Source organism: Eulemur rufifrons, chromosome 7 (genome assembly GCF_041146395.1).
Source record: "Eulemur rufifrons isolate Redbay chromosome 7, OSU_ERuf_1, whole genome shotgun sequence".
In the NCBI taxonomy this organism is placed as follows: domain Eukaryota; kingdom Metazoa; phylum Chordata; class Mammalia; order Primates; family Lemuridae; genus Eulemur; species Eulemur rufifrons.
This window is the reverse complement of record NC_090989.1, coordinates 1,729,654-1,745,119: the sequence shown is the minus strand read 5'-3', so window position 1 is coordinate 1,745,119 and position 15,466 is coordinate 1,729,654. Positions and strand designations below refer to the sequence as shown.

The 15,466-nt window shown below is 59.2% G+C and overlaps 1 protein-coding gene across 1 annotated transcript in view; it reads right to left on the bottom strand.

Moving 5' to 3' along the window:
* The window catches only part of ITGB2 (integrin subunit beta 2), a 41,862-nt gene extending 32,219 nt beyond the window's left edge, over positions 1-9,643 (bottom strand). The window contains exon 1 of the mRNA XM_069472214.1: positions 9,560-9,643. The gene's annotated coding sequence lies outside the window, so the exon portion shown is untranslated. The remainder of the gene's footprint in view (positions 1-9,559) is intronic.
* Between the last annotated feature and the right edge of the window lie 5,823 nt (positions 9,644-15,466).

Sequence of the window (15,466 nt, the reverse complement as noted above, 5' to 3'; positions counted from 1 at the left end):
ACAGTGCTGTTCACACTTTTCTGCATCCTTGAAATAGTCTATTTTGTAAAAAGGAAGTGGGAGGGAGTGGCTGCCAGTGAGTGGGAGGGTTTGGAGGGTGACGGAAAGTTCTGAAATCGGCTGTGGTGATGACTGCACAACTCTGTACATTTTGCCAAAAATCATCAAGTCGTACACTAAGAAAGAGCATTGGCATGTAAATTACACCTCAATGACACTATCTAAAATGAAATGAAATGAATGGTATTTAGAAGAAGAAAAGCACAGTGGCTTCGGGGTCCAGCTAAGGTAGGGCAAGCGCGGTCCACTCGGCCTCTGCGGCTAAAACACCTCGGAGTGGCGCAGACAGACCCAGCAGGGACACCCGGGCGTCAGGAAAGACCGCCGTGCCCGAGAGTGTGCTGTTTTCCCTTCTTCCGCATCTCCTGGCTTAGCTCCAGCCAGCCCGGCCCTGGAGCGGCACAGGGGCCTCACCGGAACCCTCTATCCAGAACCGGGGGGCCCTAAGGGGGAGGGAGCGCAGGAAACAGGCTGCTCTGTTTTCTTCCTCCTGGTCTCGCCCAGAGGCAGACCCTGTCCTGAAGCTGCCCTCCCCCGGGTTGGTGGCAGTGGCTACAGCAGCAGCAGTGATTGCCAGAGTGACTTTGCCCCAACAGGAGACCCAGTCACAGGACACATGTGACAAGGCAAGGAGGCAAAAAGCCCCAGTTTGGAGCCAGAGGACCAGGAAAAGGGGCCCCTGGAACCCAGAGCGTGGGGAGAAGTCAGCAAGGAGACAAAGGGGGTCCCGTAACACTGTGTATGGGAGTCCAGACTCACCCCGGGCTGAGTGTGTGTGGAAATGACCCCAGAGAGCCCATCAAAGGCTCTGAGAATCCAGCCACGGGGTAGACCACTGCCAAGGTTGCAGACTGAACGAGAGGATGCGAGAGTCGGATCCCAACACTCCGCAAAGACGAAAACTGAGCTCACACAGGAGCCACAGCCCACAGGAGGGGCTGGACCCCGGGCTGGACCACGCAGACGGACTGCGGCAAAAACAAAAGCATCGGCGCCGTCCAAAGGATTTGGTAGATCCAGAATCTTATCAAATAATGCCCCAGATGTCCAGGACACAACCCGAAAGTACTCAGAAATCGACAGAGAGGATTTTGAGAGCTGGCAAGAGAGAAGATAACAGACGCCAGCCTGAGTGGGCCCAGAGGCTGGAGTGACCACAGTGTTTGAGTGACTGCTAGAAACAGGCTCCACGAAGCAGGGACAATGCCCCTGAAACAAACGCAAAGGTGAAGATTCTCAGCAGAAACGCAGAAGCTGCAAACAACCAAATAAATATTAAAACTTGAAAACACAATAACAGAAATAAAAAAGTCACTGAATGGGTCCGTAGGAGAACGCGGGAGACAGGGGAGGGGGAGTGAACTTGAAGGCCAGTAGCAACTGCTCCATGTGAACGACAGAGAGGAAAAAAGATCGACAGCAAAGAACAGACCCTTAGGAACCTGTGGGCTAATGTGAAGCAAAAAGTATTTGAAGAAATAATGACTGAAAATTTCCCAAATTAGGAAAAAAAAAAAAGTTTACAGATTCACAAGGCTCAGTGAACCTCCAAAAGAATAAACCTGGAGAAAATCAGGCCCATGCATGTCATACTCAAACTGCCGGGAACCAAAGATAAACAAAAAAGTCCTGAAAGTGTCAGGAAAAAAACACATTATATGGAGAGGAATACCCACTTGAACTGCAAACTTCTTGTCAGAAACCGTGGAGGCCAAGAGGCCATAGAACGTTTTTAAGGTGTTCAGAGAAAAGGAGTGTCAACCCAGAATTTCACAGCCAGCAGAAGTATTCCACGTGAGTGAAGGGACACGGAGCCATTCTCAGGTGCAGAGAAACAGAACACTCAACCCCAGCAGACCTGCTCCGGGTAGGAGGGGAACGGCCTGGGGTGAAACCTGGAAACTTGGAAATGAAGAAAGACAACCGAAATGGCAAACAGCTGGGCAAACGGAACAGGCTACTTCGCTCCTCTTAAGTCCTTTAAAATACGTTGAAAGCAAAAATGCAAACATTGCCTGTGGGGTTTCCAATGCATGTCGAGGTAAAGTGTGTGCCGGCTACGAGGGAGGGGGCTTCACTGCATCTCACCTGCAGCAGCAAAATACTCACTTTAAGTAGACAATGCGGTGCTTAGTAAGTCTGTCGTTGCCCCCAGAGCAACCACTGAAAGCCTATGTATATGAAAAGACATAGTCAAAAGCTAATTGCCAAATTGGAGTGCGTGCTAAAACCATTCATACGACCTAGAGGAAAGAAAGCAGGAAAGGGGGAAACAGGAAAATGGAAAGCAGAGGAGACAAACAGAAAGCAAATATTTAAATGATAGACCTAAATCCAACCATTTCCATAGTTACACGCAGTGTAAATGGTCTAAGCACACCAGTTTCAAGACAGATACAGGCAGGCGGGATGTTAAAAGGTGACCCACCTTGGCCAGGCACGGCTCCCGTGAGCCTGTGACCCCAGCACTCGGGGAGGCCGAGGCAGGAGGATCACTTGAGCCCAGGAGTTGGAGGCTGCTGTGAGATTTGATGACGACGCCACTGCACTCTACCCAAGGTGACAGAATGAGACTGTCTCAAAACAAACAAACAAAAAACCCCACCTCTATGCTGCCTATAAGAAACCCACTTTAACTATGACAATATGGGCAGGTTAAAAGGGGAAGGGGAAGGTATACCACACACACACAAACCACAGGCAGATTGGAATGATTCTATCAACGTCAAGCAAAGTGGACTTCACAACAAGGACAAGAATCCCACGTGCAGAGGGACTTAACAATAGAAGGGCAATGCGATAGCAGATGTCATAACCGTCAACGTGTCTGCATCTAACTACAGAACTTCAGACACCACGGAGCAAGGGCTGAAAACCCTGACAGAGGAAACACACAAGTCCACAACGACGGTTGGAGCCTTCAATACTCCTCTCTCACTAATCAAAACAAAAAGTAGACACAAAATCCGAAGTACAGAGAAGACTTGGACACCACCACCAACCAGGGGGACCCAAAGTCACGTATGCGACAGAACACTCCAGCCGGTGACAGCAGAATGTGTCATGAGCACATGACAGATTGCATCCTAACATAAAATAAGCCTCAACAAGGCAAAGAACACTGAAATCACACAGAAGATGTTCTCTGATCATAGTGGAACTAAACCAGAGCATAAGCAACAGAAAGACATTGGGGCAAATCTCCAAATAAACAACACGCTTCTGAACGATCCACGGGTGAAGCGGAAGCTTGAGGGAAATTAGAAAGTCTTTTGAACCGCATGAAAAAGAAAACACAGCATATCACGTTTTCCAGGCTGAAGCCGAAGCAGTGCCTGCAGGGAAGTCGCAGCGTGAGCACGTGTGCCGGGAGCACAGCGGGCGCCACGCGTGAGGCGGGAAAGGCCGTTGGGGACAGAAAGCAGCAAGACAGAGGCCCGACAGGCACTGGGGACACAGGTCAAAACCACCCAAGAAACCACGGTCCATTGGGGCAAGCTTGAAAATATTAACTAAAGACTGGGAGGGTGCCCCGGGGGCCACCTGACACCACATGTGGACGCGCAGAACGTGTACCCGCTCGGCTCAGTGGGGCCACCTCCCACGTCTCTCCCGCCAGGGCACTGAAGTGGGGATTGTTGGGAAAAGTGAGATTCAGTTTCATGGACTCAGAGGGAGACGCTGGGGAAGCCAAGGTGGGTCCACTGTGGGGGCGCCGTGGAGCAGGGAACGAGCGGGGTTGGCGCGGCCCGGCATGAGATCCTGAAGACATTACTGGGCAGAGACCGTCCGAGGCAGAACAATGACTACATTCCTGCTGCGAAAAAAATCACAAACAGACATAAGTGCACCTAGTATAAGATGCTTGTATTTCTCAAGACGGGCAGAGGACGTCAATAGGCCGAGCATCGCAGGGAGGGTGGGAAGGATGCCTCCAGGCCTTGCTTTAGGTGCAAGTTTGAATCTTTGAAAAGAGGATATATTCATGCATCTTTCTTTTTTTTTTTTTTTTTGAGACAGAGTCTTGCTCTGTTGCCCGGGCTAGAGTGAGTGCCATGGCGTCAGCCTAGCTCACAGCAACCTCAAACTCCTGGGCTCAAGCTCATGCATCTTTCTAACAGTTTTAAAGAAAAAGGTCATCTGGTAGACAGAGATGAAGACAGGGACAGAAAGACCACTTAGGGAGCTGAAGTGACGGCGTGCGGAAGGTGCCTCTGGGAGCTGGGAGCCCTCACGGCTGGAGGAACACGTGGGCCTGAGAGGCCGCGCAGTGGGGTGGCCTGGAGGCGGCTGTGGGGCTGCTGGGAGCTCCTGGAAGGGACTGTGGGCAGAGGGCCAGGGTGCTGCCGACAACTGCGGCCTGGGTGGAAGACCCAGTGACAGGTGTGGCAGTGGCCTCAGGGGGAGGGACCCAGAGAGGCTGGGGAAGGAGCTGGCCCCAGGGACTCCTGGCAGAGCCAAGACCCAGCGCCTGCCTGGCGTGCCTGCCGGCTGCACAGGCTGGAAGGCAGAGGTCCTGCGGCCTTTTCTTTGTGGAAGGACAAGCAAGCACTGGTGCATCTAATCTGAACGGAAGTCACAGCTCAGAGGAGCAGGCGGCTGCTGCCAGACCCTCTCCCTTCACGCCAAAGAAATGACAACCGCGGAGGAAGTGCTATGAGGCACAAGCAGGCACCGCGGCCCCAGGCCCTGCCCGCTGAGCAGCCTCGGGGCCTCTGAGGGGCGGCAGTGCCCTTGACCCCAAGCCGGGGTGAGAAGCCGGTCCCTGAGAGCTAAGGGCGCTTTCTGGAATCAAAATGACGAAGTATCAACAGCAGAATGTGGGTGCAAGGACTGCACATCTGCCAGCCACGGGACGGGACGGGGCTCTGACGCCCGGGATGACCGAGCAGGACTGGAGCGGGGGTCTGGGAAGGGTGCTGTCACTTCCACCCACCCCTTCCAGGAAAGGGACCTGAGACTGTCCCTGTGCCGGCAGAGCCTGCACAACCCTCAGCTCCAGAACACTTGGTCGGGCTCAGGGGAAAGCATGTGGGTCCCCAGCGTGACAGGGGGCAGATGGGAGCGATGCCCCCGGGGAATCCAGGTGCCGGGGGGAGGGGAGGACTGGGCAGCTGGGGGGAGACTCCAGAGACTTGGGCCCTTCCCGTACCCTCCCGTCCTGGACACCGGCCCGTGCCCCTGCCCCTTAGCTTGCAGCCCCAGCACGTGGGAAGGCGGCTTCTCTGTGCCAGGTGGGATTCTGGATGGTTCCACCCAGAAGAGCCCACAGGAGCAGGGCTTAAAGACTAAGGACGATGTCAGGGCCGGAGTGTGTGAGGTGGGGGGTCGGGGTGGGAGCAGTGACAGTTTAGCTAGCATTGAGGTTGGAGAGGGGCCCATGGGTTGAGAGCAACAGGGACGGGTCACGCCGCGCATGGAGGCGCCAGCACTCCAGTTCTGCAGGCCCCCTCACCCCAGCTGCTGGTCTTCCCACGACCCTTCCCCTCTCTGGGCCTTTCTGTTTTTGTTAACTTCTTCCCCCCAGTGACTTCCCTCTGCAGCCTCCGCCCTGTGTCGGGCGGGAGCGGCGCTGGCAGAGAGGCAGTGGCAACAGGGGCGTGGGCAGGGGCCCAGGGCAGGAAACGGTGCCCTGGAGAGTCCTTTCTCCTTTGGTCCCCACTGACCCACAGAAACAGGCGGACAGCCGGGCAGGTGCCAGGCCACCCAGCCAGGGTGCAGCGGAGACCCCCCAGTGCAACCCGGCCACGCAGCTGCCGGCCCCCAGGTGAGTGTAGGAAATGCGGAAGCTGGAGGCTGCTGGGCCTGTGCTCCCCCAGCACCCGGCCCACCCGCCACCCCTGCCACAGCCACTTCCTCCTCAGCCTTCCCCTTTGTGGCTTCCTCCCTGTGGGAGGGAGCTGAAGAGGTGGCGTTCTCACTCCCTGACTCACCCAGAGGAGGCTGTCAGAGCACTGGAGGGGCAACAAGACACCCCCTCACTTCCCACGCCCCTCAGGACGCACTGACAGCCTGACTGACAGCGCAAGTGGGCGGAGAGTGACCGAGAAGCATCTTGCAGACCTGCTGCAGGGGAGGACGCCGCTCTAAGTTCAGGAGATTGAGCAAGAAAAACGTTAAGCAATTATCAACTTGAGGGGAAAACCAAAGAGTTGTGCAAAGAATAAAACTTAATTCTAGCATGTGCGCTTGGCTCAGCAGAAAACAGCATTCACACGGACCAAACACAAAACGTGATACAGTTCTGTGGCGGGGTTGGGGGCGGGGAGCGGGGGGCATTAACGCCCTCATCCATCTGAACGGGAAGGTCACCCCCCACCCCCAGAGCACTCCAGTCTGACTCTTGTCCTTCGAAGGCCAGGCTGACCTGTGTGGAGCTCCTGCAGGCCGGGTGGGGGGAAGTTCAGGAACTTCCCTGGCCCAGCCCTGCCTGGGCTGGGTCCCTGCTTCCCTCAGAGGATGTCACTCTTCTTCCCAAAGCTTGTCAAAGTGCCACTTCGCACCACGCCCAGATGGAGGCACTGGGGCATCTCTGGGGATGTGTGCCACAGAAGCCCGGGCTTCCTTCACCACGGCAGTCTTGTACCTTTCAGCCCAGACCTTGTGAGCTGGTTTCCACAGGTACTTCCTAGCTCAGGGACCCCCTGCCACGTCCTTGGGCTCACCTGTGTTGTCCCTGAAACCCCCCCTGCCCATTTCCCATTCTGAGATGCCGTGTGAATGGCATTTCAGAACGGGGTCTTGCTGGTGCCACCAGCAGACGTTGCCCCAGATTTGTGGAGTCGCTGCCTGCACAGATGGGTCCCCTGCTCCCTGCCAGTACCCCACCAGTGTCCCTTCTGGCCTTGGTGTGGCTCTTTGCACACAACTGTGTGTCCTGCGAGTCACATGAGGGTAAAGACAAAGATTGGGCCCCTCCCCAAGGTGAGGGTGAGCCTGTGCCAAGGTCCCCGAGTGTGCGGGTATGGCAGGGGCGGCGCAGGACACACTGGTGCCTGGCACAGAGAAAGGGCTCAACAGACTCCAGCCGTGACAACTCTGCTGGGGCAGAGGCGGGCAGACTTTTCTGTGAAGGGCAGACAGCAATGTTTTAGGCTTTGCTGGCCAATGGTCTCCACCGTGACTGCTCAGCGCTGGCAGCCACAGACCATTCCTAAATGAATGAGCATCATTGCGTTCCAATAAAACTGTATTTACAAAAACAGGCGGAGCGCCAGCCTGTGGGTCACAGTCTGCAGATCTCTGCTCTAGCTGGGTGATTCTCTCGAGAGGAGGGGACAAGGAAGGAGGGGACAGTGTGTTGGGGAGCAGGGGCTCACAGGACCCTGGAAACGGCAGGGACGCGGAGGAGGACAACGGAGGCAGGGAACAGAGCTAGAGCGCTGAAAGCCTATGCCAGACCATAAGTGACCCCAGGTCTCTCTCCACAACCTTCTCTCTTGGCCTCTCCCACCAGTTTTGAGACTCCTCCTCCTCCTCCTCCTCCAAGGGAAATGGAGTCCCCAGCTGGCTCCTCAGTGTCACTGGGTGTCACTGGACACCCGGAAAGTGGGGTTCCAGCCTCTGCCCCTCCAGGCCCCCTTGAAGGCTGCACAGCCGGGCAGGGCCCTTTTCTCCCTGCCCCTCCCCACTCTGGTTCTGGTCCCAGCCCAGAGATGGACTCTTAGCCCGGAAGGTCTGGTCTGGAAAGATTTCGCCACCTTCCCCCAGGAAGCCCCTGCAGGCTGGAGCGCAGCCTTCCCGCTTCCTTCTCCCTCCTAGGTTTTCTTTTTCATGGAAACAGAGTGACTCTCCCAAGTGGCTCCCCACGCCCCACGTCCCACCCCCGGCCAGGCTGGCTTCTTCTGGGGCACAGAGGAGGAGCTGGGCAGGCCAGTGGGGGTGGCCCACAGCCTTAGGTCAGTTCCTCAGTTCCTGAAAGGCACCTTCTTCCATTTGTAGAAAATGGAAATGGTGGCAGGTGGGCCTCTCAGGGATGAGCAGATGAAGTGTTGGGACAGCCCAGGCTGAGGACGTGGGGGCGGAGGGGCCCAGGGCCCAGCCAGGCTGCTGAATGAGACAGGGAGGGTGGGGGGCAGGTGTGGATGATGAGGATTTCCTCCCCAGGGCTGGCTGAGGTTGAGAGAGCTTCTAGAAGGGGGGGAGCTTACTCTCATCTGGGTGTGACTCCATCCACGCAGGAGGGAGTGACTCTGGGAGGCTCACACATGGGGAAGGTCACACACGGAGCAGGCCGGCTGCGCAGCTGCTGGTGACACCAGGGAGACTGACCCTTTCACGCTGCAGCAACATGGCCAAGAACAGAGGCTCTGGGAGGCCAGGCCGCTCTGCCCCGTGCTGCACAGTGGGATCACGGGTCCGAACTTATTTATTTATTTTTTGAGACAGGGTCTGGCTCTGTTGCCCAGGCTGGGGTGCAGTGGTGCCATTGTAGCTCATGGCAGCCTTGAACTCCTGGCCTCAAGCAACCCTCCCACCTCAGCCTCCTGTGTAGCTGGGACTACAGGTGTGCACCACCACACCTTGTTATTTTTTTATATTTTTTGTAGAGACGGTCTCCCTGTGCTGCCCAGGCTGGTCTGGAACTCCTGGCCTCAAGTGATCTTCCCACTTCAGCCTCCCAAAGTGCTGGGATCACAGGCCTAAGCCACCGTCTATGGCCCAGTTCTAACTTCTTAAACTAGTTTTCCGTATTTTTCAAATTGTCTGCAGTAGCCATGTATTAGTTTTAAAATCAGAAAAGGATGTTATAAATCAAGTTAATCCGACCCGAAGCAGGCCACGGGAAACCTGCCCTTGTCCAGTGGGGAGAGAGGAAAACGAAGAGCTGCAAAGCCCACAGGACGGAGGGCACTGGCTCCTCGCTGGGCCCCGTCCCTCCGCCAAGCACAGCACCGGCCAAACCCGGACTTGGGCAACCTCCTCCCTGGCCCCTTCCTCCCGCCCCACCAATGGCCCTCGGGGACCGCAGTGGGCTTAGTTTTACCCCGAGTTTCTGAATGCAGGAACTCCACAGCCCAAAAGCGTTTGCATCTGAATTTCCTGTAGTCTTCACTCCGCCACCCACCCCCGCCCTTCCCCCCGCCCCGCCACCCACTGCCCTCCCTGCTCCCCCGCCACGGCCGGCCCGGCCATCCACGGACTTGGGTGGGGAGCACAGGTGGCGGCCGCGCTGCCCAGGAGCCTGCAGGGAGCCCGCGGCGACGCCTCGAAATTCCCTAGCTGTGGAGATGCTCAGACAGAAGGCACCGCAGAAACCCAAACGGTCCATTTAACCCCAGACGTCCCTGGACCAGAGCCAAAGGCCGCAGGTCACTGGGGCGCAGGGGCCGGAACGCAGCTGTCCCCTCCCGGCCCAGCGCGCCAGGGCCCCGCCCGGGCGGCCCAGGACCCCAGGCCCGCGCGCCTCCGTCGGGCAGCACGATGGGGACGGCCTCTCGCAGGTGTCGCTGCGTCCACCCCGCGCAGGCGACCCCGTCCCCGGCGGGCAGCAGCTCACCTGCTCCGGAACCGCGCTTCGGGGAGCTGCAGGACGGCGTCGGGCGTCCCTCGCGGAACCGGGCCTGGGAGGCTTCGCGGCGGGAGTTCGCCCTGCCTCAGTCTCCCAGCGAGTGCGGGCGGGTGGAGCCCACTGCGCGGGGCGGGAGCAGGTCCCAGCGGCGCTTCCTCCTCCGCGGCTCCCGCGGCCCGCGAGGGGGGGCCCCGAAGACGGGGGGCGGGGAAGCCGCCTCCCCTCCCCCACTGCCCGGAACCGCGGGGAGAGGCGGGAAGGGCTGGGGTCCGACTCGGGCCTTGGCGCCCGCTGGGCGCAGGCAGCCAGGGACGTGGGCCTCGGCCGGTGCGCCGAGTCCCCGCCTGCCCGGGGGCGCCCTGCCCGGTGCCCGCGCCGCGACACCCCCACGCCACGACACCCCGACCGGGTCGTGTGCTCCCACAGGTGCTCCCGAACTGCGCCGGGCCGGGGCGTCCGCGGAGCACGTGCTTCGGGTAGGCGCTTCCAGGAGCTTTGCTTGTCCGTCCTCAGGGAACCCCCATGGCAGCCCCATTGTAGAGGTGGGGAAACGGAGAGGCGGGGATTCAGACCTTGCCCACATCACCTGCGGTGCGAGGCAGAGCGTGGATGCCACCCCCGCCCTGGGCGGTGCAGGGAACCTTCCCTCCCGGAGAGGCCGGGCGGGCTGCGCGGAGAGTGCGGCGCGGGGGCCGACTCACGGTATCCCCTTCCCAGGCTAGCAGGGCTGGGCCGGGTCCCCCAGGCTGGCGCCGCGCCCCGAGGCCGGTGGCCAACCCCCGAGAGCACCCACGAGGAAGCGCTGGCCCCGGGTGGGCACCACAGGCCAGGCGGGCTGGGGTGGGGCCTCAGCAGGACCACGCGGCGCTGAGACTGGGGGTGGGGGGACGCCCGCGTCCGCAGGTGGCCGTGGCTCTAACATAACCGGCCTGGCAGGTTAGGACCCGACGGCCCCGCGGGGAACGGGCGCCCTCGGGAGTGCAGTCGGAGAAGGACCCGCCGGCCCGCGCCCGGGTTCGCAGCTGAGCCGGTGCAGGGCGGGTCTGGAGCGGGGCTGCTTCTGGAACCTCCGGGCCCAGCACGGCTGCCTGTGAGGGGCCTTTCCTCGATTCCGGCGGGTTTTGTCCACGCGCCTGTGCGCCTACACCCCTTAAAGAAGTGGTAGGTGCCACAGGATATGTGGGGTCGTGGGAGGTGCAGCCTTCCCTCACTCCAGAAAGCTCACTCCTTCTAGAAGTTCTGCCAGCCTTGCTCACAGGTGGGGCAAGGGGTTCTGGAAGTTTCCAGGGGTGGGGGAACCACTGCTTCCCATCAGGACAAACTGGGCTCCCCTCGGCCCCCCAGCCCGGGTCTCCTTTGGAGCAAAAGGGAGCTGGGCTGTCCTCTGGACCAACCCCGTCTGGCAAGCACTGGCCAGACGCCCAGCCTCACCCCAGGGTGGCAGTGACAGCCCTGAGGCTCGTACAGAGTGGGGGTGCCCGCCCGGGAGCTGTCCGCTGCGTTCTCTTCCAGGGAAGTTTTTCTTTGGCTTTGGTCTCATTCCTAACTGGTCTCCACGGCCCGGCTCGGGTCAAATGCCCGCCCAATCTAGGTGCAGTGGTTGAGCAGAGAGCTGGGCTGGACCAGGCCCAAGAAGCCTGGCTGCCCGTGACCCTCCCTCGGTGGGGGCCGTCCCCAGGCAAGAGGGGCGCAGACTCCCCAGAGCTGCCCCCACTGCAGTAAGAACTGCTGCCACCAGAGTGGGAGTTTTCTTCTCTGTCTCTACTTACCACTGACAAGAAGCCACTGAGTTTTCTGGGGACAATCCAGGGACTGCATCTCCCAAGGACGACTGGCTGAAGGGCCAGTTCAGTCCACACCATCAAGGACAAAGCCAGGCTGGGTGTGGGGGCTCACGCCTGCAATCCCAGCACTTTGGGAGGCTGAGGCAGGAGGATTGCTTGAGCCGAGGAGTTCAAGACCAGCCTAGACAACACCGCAAGACCCCATCTCTACAAAAAATAAGAAAAAGATAAATCCAGACATGAGTTAAAGTAGCGAAAACGATTTTACTCAGTACTGACTGCAGTAGGGGGCGAGCTGAGGGCCACTCTGTGTACCCAGAGGCGACTGATGCTTTCAGGGAAGGCTGGGGCTGGGGGCTAAGCTGCAGTCCGTGTGAGAGCTGTTAGGCCGGCTGGGGGCCACAGCCCCCTCCTTCCTGATGACAACGTTTCAGAGGTGGCTCTCAGGGCCTGGGGAGACTCTCCCAGCTTCAGGAGCTGCACAAGCATCTCAAAGGACAGAGGAGGGTCCCACTTATCAGCCTGTTAGTAAATGCTGCAAGAAAGGATGGTTGGGCCTATGTCAGGTGTTGGCTGGAACGAGTCATAAATTCTTTCCACAGCCCCAAGCTTTCCAGACAGGCGCTCGGAGTGGGCTGCTGGAAGCCAGGGGCGTGCTGGCCAGGTCTGAGTGCAGGGGTTTGGATGGAGTCATGGTCTGCCCAGGGTCCTTTTGTGGTTCTCAATACCCTGCCCAGACTTGGGTCCGTCCGACCTGCCCCCACACTGGTCAGAGAAAAGGACGCCTCCGAGAAGCACCATCCTGCCCCTGCTCTGTCTGCTTTCTCGGCTGAGGTTCAGGACACACCATCCCAAAATATGGCACCTTGGCATGTTGAGAGCTGAAGGAATCTGAGGAATGGCCAGGACCCCCACACTCAGCAGTGGGGAGTCGCGAGCCCCTAGGCCTGGGTGCTCCTGTGAGCACGGAGCTAGCATTCCCAGGCAGTCACTCTGACTGCACACCCGGGCGCAGGCTGTGTTTGCATCAAGCAGTGGCAGTGACATAGGTGACACGTGTGAATGCCCCTCATAAATGAATACTGCCTTCCCGAGGCTGGCTGGCTGACACTTTGCATGGGTCCTGGAGAAGGTGGACGCTGAGCGGACAGTCCATGGTCACGGCCCCATCCTGGGTGCGTCTCTAAGGGAGTGCCAGGTTGGGAGGGGCCGATGGAGGCGGGCTCCTGTCAGTCCAGCCTCTAATTGGTGGTCCTCATGCCTAGGAACCCCCTGGGGGCTTGTGAATACTCAGGTTGCTGGGTCCTGTCCATGGAGTCTCCCACTCAGGAGGTCTGGGTGTGGCCCGAGAATCTGCATCTCTAACAAGGCCCCAGGTGACATGGTGTGGAGGCAGCCCAGCACTGCCTCTCGGGGGCACAGGTCAAGTCCTGCGGCTCTGGACCTCCCGCTTGGGCTGGCCAGTGCCAAGGGCCTGGGCTTGGAGCGGGACAGAGCTGTGAGGGCAGCAGGCTGTGCACCCCCGTGTGTGAGGCTGTTACTGAGCTCACCGTGAGCTTGAATGAAATTCACTGCAGAAAACCTTTCTAGCTCAGGTGGAGCTGGTGGCTGGGACTATTATCCACGTCCCTCCCCCACGTTCTTCTTTTTGAAAACCTCTGCCAGGTGTGTCAGGAGCTGGGCTTCCGCCAGGGGGCCCAAGTGAAAACTCTTATCCTGTCCTCCAGGAGAGAGGAAAACCAGTCCTTACAATTCCAGGGAAGGAGCTATGCACAGGACAGTGTGGCAAGTCTCACTACTCAATTGGGGAAATCTGAGAAGGCTTCCTGGAGGAAGTGGTACCTTGACAGGCTTCGCTGAGAAAGGAGAATATTCCTAAGGGTGAGTGGGAGGAGCCAAGTGGGAGGAACCCACCACGTAGGGGGAATAGCAGGTACAGGAGCCCCCTCCCCAGAGCTCATGGAGAAAGCTCGGCCTCTCTCAGGGGATGTGGTTTAGTCCCCAGCTGCTCAGCTGTGCTAAGACCTGCCTGCCTGTCCCAGCCTGCACCAAGAAAAAGGGAACAGACGCCTGTGGGTTTTCTGACTGGAGACCCTTGGCTCAGAGTGGGGAGTTGCTTTCTGTTTTCACAGAGGGGCACTTCCCCCCACCCCTGGGAGTCACATGGGCTCTCCCATGGCCCAGCCCACAGCTACAGCCCCAGGGATGTCCAGGGACCAGAGAACACCCAGCGGCAGGGTCCCTGGAGTCCTTGGGACAAGGCAGTCCTCGAGGCCAGGGGGCCAGGCCTGGGACACAGGAAGGGCCTGAGGTTGGGGGGAGTCTATCCTCCATTCTCCCACAGGCCCAAGGGGCACCGTGAACACCCAGCCGCCTGCTGGCTCTCAGTGCAGGGGAAGGGCCGTCTCTCACGCTGGTGGTCCTGACACAAAACCCTGGTCAGAGGCAGCACGCTGACAAGGCTTCTGAGCAGAGCCTCTTCCCAATCTGGAGGCGGCACACACCACTCCAGGGCGGAGAGAAGGGAATGAGGAGTGTGCAGAGAGTCTGTGGAGACCCTCTCTAGGGCACCTCCTGCACCTGCAGAGTTCCAAGCCCAACCCGGGCTCTGCAAGGATCCGGCACACTCGTGCTGTGCCCCCAACCTTGGGCATCTGCCATCTTCCTGATGTGGACACTGAGAGGCCAGACTGCTCCCACAGGCACCAGTGATTCCCTGGGTCAGAGCAGTACCATGCAGTCTGGCTCTGGGCAGCCGGGAGGTCCCTCAAGGCCCAGCAGGTCTGCAGGGGCCTCACCTGACTCCCGCTCCCCGCATCCCGAGGTGGCAGATACCAAGTACGAGTGTGATTCATCGCAGACCAGCTCCAGTCCCTGGGTGCAGAGTGGAGACCTGGAGCTCCAGTCCTGCAGAGGCCCCTGACGCTACTCAGCTGCGTGGAGACCGCTGGGGGCGAGTGGGGATGTCCATATGGCCAGGCGGGGCCAGTGTCTGCCTCTTGAGGCTGGGGCTGGTGTTTGTCATCATTGGTTGTCTCTTGGCCCCCAGGGTCCCCACACATGCCACATTGGTCCTGATGGGTGACAGCCAGGTCTCTCGTGGGACCACAGCTTCTCCTGCCCTAGCCCCATGAAGCCTGCAGGGTAAAACCACCCATCCTAGACACTGCCTTTACATTGGACGAAAACTGTGCCTGCCTGGTGGCTGCCTAGAGGCTGCCTAGAGAGCACCACTGATCCCTTTGAGGGGCTCCCAGCATCCCTCAAGAATTTGGGTTATGCCCCATAGCCGAAAGCCATCTGTAGCCATGTTCTCCCAGTCTTCGGCATTGCTGGGTATGCAGCGGCAGACCAGTGGGCCTCAACTTTTTATACATGTCTGTTGCCACACATTAACTCTTCCCTAAAACGTCTCTTTGGAAAGCTCGTTTGTATGTATAAGGCGACAGCCACGACAGCATGTCTGCTATGGCAGGAGAGTGGGGACAAGTGACGCGGGCACTGATGGAGCCAAGGCCGGTCTGCAGCTGCTGGTGAGAGCCGGAGGGAGTGAGGGGCAAGCTTCAAGGTCTTTATTCCTGAAAGGCGTGAGGTCCCAAGGAGGCAGAAAGTCAGGTCTGATTGGTGTGACAAAAAGGATCAACGAAAAATAGATCACTGTAACCTGGAACTCCTCCCAAGCTACAGGCGAGCGTCACCACTCGGGGCTAACTTTTTAACGTTTTGTAGAGACGGGGTCTCGCTGCCTTGCCCGGGCTGGTCTCACTCCTGGCCCCATGGGTCCTCCGCCCCGGCTCCCGAGCGCAGGGCTCGCGGGCGCCGCTCCCCGGTTTGGGGCTGTACCGGCTGATGCCACCGCGGGCCGCAGGCGCCTGTGCGCTGCCCGGCGCCAACCCTGCAGCTTTCCCGCGCACGGCCGGCGGCTGACCCACGCTTTTCTGTAACTCGGGGAGTTTTTGACTGACAACTCCGCATCAGCCCCCCTGCCCCCCTGTTGCCCCGCTAGTGCGGGGCCGAGGCGGCTTGCGTCCGCGGCCCGCCGGGCGCGGCTCTGCCTGGGCCTCCTCCCTTTTCGTCGCACTTGGGCTTCGGTCTCCCCCGCGCGGCGGGC